The sequence below is a fragment of the Carlito syrichta genome, unplaced genomic scaffold, assembly GCF_000164805.1.
Source record: "Carlito syrichta isolate Samal-C Ts95f unplaced genomic scaffold, Tarsius_syrichta-2.0.1 Scaffold314306, whole genome shotgun sequence".
Lineage (NCBI taxonomy): Eukaryota > Metazoa > Chordata > Mammalia > Primates > Tarsiidae > Carlito > Carlito syrichta.
Genome location: NW_007258402.1, coordinates 1,037,219 through 1,040,272, shown reverse-complemented (window position 1 = coordinate 1,040,272; position 3,054 = coordinate 1,037,219).

Below are 3,054 nucleotides of genomic sequence, written 5' to 3'. Positions count from 1 at the left end.
GCAACTTGTGGGAAGGCTAATAAATGGAGATAAAGGCTAGTTAGTAAAACTTGTTAATGTAGATTTCTCTGGTGCCATCTTTAGGTCACTGAGGGCCTAAAGTGGCCTTCATGGTTAACCTTTGTTCTTCTTGATAGAAGGGGGTGGGGAGACCTCTTTTGTTTTTGTACATTGATGATCTCTTTTTAGGCAAACAGATGGAGGGCAGAGAACTTTCCTGTATATCCTTTTTCTTTTTCTTTCTTTTTTTTGAGTTGGTGTCTCACTCTGTCGCCTAGACTGGAGTGCAGTGGCACGCTCCCAGCCACCGCAGCCTCGACCTGCTGGCCTCCAGCGATCCTTCCACCTCAACCTTCCAAGTAGCCAGAATTACAGGTGTGCGCTATCATGCCCAGCTAATTTTTTAAATTTATTGTAGAGACGAGGTCTTGCCAATTTGCCAGGGTGGATCTTGAACCTGTGGGCTCAGGCAATCCACTTGCCTCGGGCTCCCAAAGTGCTGGGATTATAGGCTGAGCCACCAAGCCCGGCTGCTGCTTCTTAATTGTCTTCGGCTCAACAATTTTTATGCCAGAGTCAAAATTCTGGTCTCTCCCACAAGGAAAGTCTTCTGCCTCTACTGGTTCTCTCAGAGTATTTGCATTTATAAGTAAGTCTTTGGATTTGAAACTTCTGAAAATGACAGAAGGGTGAACTTAAGAATCTGTAAACCAGGGCATTGCTTAGAGTGAGTCACAGACTATATTACAAATAATTTTGTTTTTTGAGTCGGAATCTCACTCTGTAGCCCAGGTGGAGTGCAGCGGCACACTCACGGCCACCACAGCCTCGACCTGCCGGGCTCAAGCAATCCTTCCGCCTCAGCCTTCCAAGTAGCCAGAACTACAGATGCACGCCACCATGCCCGACTAATTTTTGTGATTTATTGTAGAGACGAGTTCTCACCAAGTTGTCCAGACTGGTCTCAAACCCCTGGGCTCAGGCAATCCTCTCTCGGCCTCTCAAAGTGCTGGGATTACAGGCTGAGCCACTGCGCCCAGCCATAGAAGAAATCTTGATTCGATTTTTCTTCTTAAATCAATTTTATTCGGTTATAATATACAAACAATAAAATATACCCATTTTAAGTGTACAGTTGATCTGTTTTGACAAACATTTACTCTCAACAAAATACAGAACATTTCCAACACCCCAGAAAGTTCTCTCATGTCCTTTTGTAGTCAGTCCTCCTCAGACAGGCTCTACAACATAGATACATCTTCCTACGTCCTGTTTGCTGACTGTCCTAGGGATAAAGAGGTGAACAAAGCAAAACCCCTGCAGTCATGGACTTCCATGCTAGTGCTGGGGGTACAAGGAATTTTTTAGGTAGTTCAAGCTTAGCTAACTTGATCTCTGTTACTGAATAAAAAGACAAGACTCTGTTTAGACCTTTTGAGGTTGTCCCACATGGAGGTTTCCTACTTTCCCCAGGTTCCCTACCCCTTCCGATGTGTCTCTTTAAGGCCTCCACAGCCTACGTCTCTAATCCTTTCTTTGGAAGAATTCATTCTTCCCAGACAGGATGAGGAAGTTCCTGCTGTCCCTTGCTGCAGTTGAATATCAATAGAATCTTCCTCCTCTGTTCTGGCTTTTTTTCTGCTACAGTGTTGAGAGCCAGCCCTGGAACTCTGAATGGGTGCCAGCATGGACTAGAATTGCTGGGTTCTTCAGAAGCCTTTGTTCTCCTTCTCTAGACAGTGGTAGTTTGTTTTAGAAAGAACACTCAGCACACAAGAATTATTTACTTAGTTTCCTGAAGAACTGCAATAAATGTATATTCAGGGGAAGAATAATGATAGAAGAAGGTAGCAAAGTTAGATACAAAATTGGTTAATGTCCTACAAGACAATAAAACCATAACCTTTGGAGTTCTTTTTTCTTTTTTTTTTTTTTTTGAGTTGGAGTCTCACTCCAACTAACTCCCAGACTGGAGTGCAGTAGCTGCTCCTGGCCACCACAGCCTCAACCTGCTGGGCTCCAGAGATCCTTCTGCCTCAGCCTTCCAAGTAGCTGGAACTACAGGCGTGCGGCACCACGCCTGGCTAATTTTTGATTTATTGTGGAGATGAGGTCTCACCAAGTTGCCCAGGCGGGTCTCGAACCCTGCGGGCTCAGGCAATTCACTCACCTCAGCCTCCCAAAGCGCAGGATTACAGGCTGAGCCACCAAGCCCGGTTTGGAGTTTTTGGTTTTTTTGTTTTTTTTGAGATGGAGTCTCACTCTGTCGCCCATTCTGGAGTGCAGTGGCCGCTCCCGGCCACCGCAGCCTCGACCTGCTGGGCTCTGGCGATCCTTCCGCCTCAGCCTTCCGAGTAGCCGGAATTACAGGCATGCGCTACCATGCCCGGCTAATTTTTTGATTTATTGTAGAGATGAGGTCTCGCTGCCCAGGTGGGTCTCGAACCCGCGGACTCAGGCAATCCACTCACCTCAGCCTCCCACAGGCATGGGATTACAGGCTGAGCCACCGATCCCGGCTTGGAGTTATTTTTTTATTGGAGAGAATTCATGTGCATCTCTAACAAAAATTGTATTAGGGTTCAGCAAAGAAACAGAGCAATGGGATTTGTGTCTACACACACACACACATATACAGGATGTGTGTGTGGGTATAAAGAGAGAGAGATTGATTTATTATAAGGGTTTGAATCTCATGATTTATGAAGACTGAGAAGTCTAGATGTAGGAGAGGAGAGTCAACAGTAAAACTTCCAGTCTGAGTTTGAGACTGAAGGCAAAAGACCAATGTCCCAGCTCAAAGACAGTCAGGAAGAGAGAATGAATTCTTTCTCAACCTTTTATTTTATTCAGACTTCAATGGATTGGATGAAGCCCACCTACACTGGGGAAGGCCATCTACTTTACTCAGTCTACAGATTCAAAAATTAATCTCACCCAGAAACATCCTCATAGACACAGTCAGTTATAATGTTTAATTAAATATCTGGGCTTACCGGGCTCGGTGGCTCAGCCTGTAATCCCGCGCCTTTGGGAGGCTGAGGTGAGTAGATT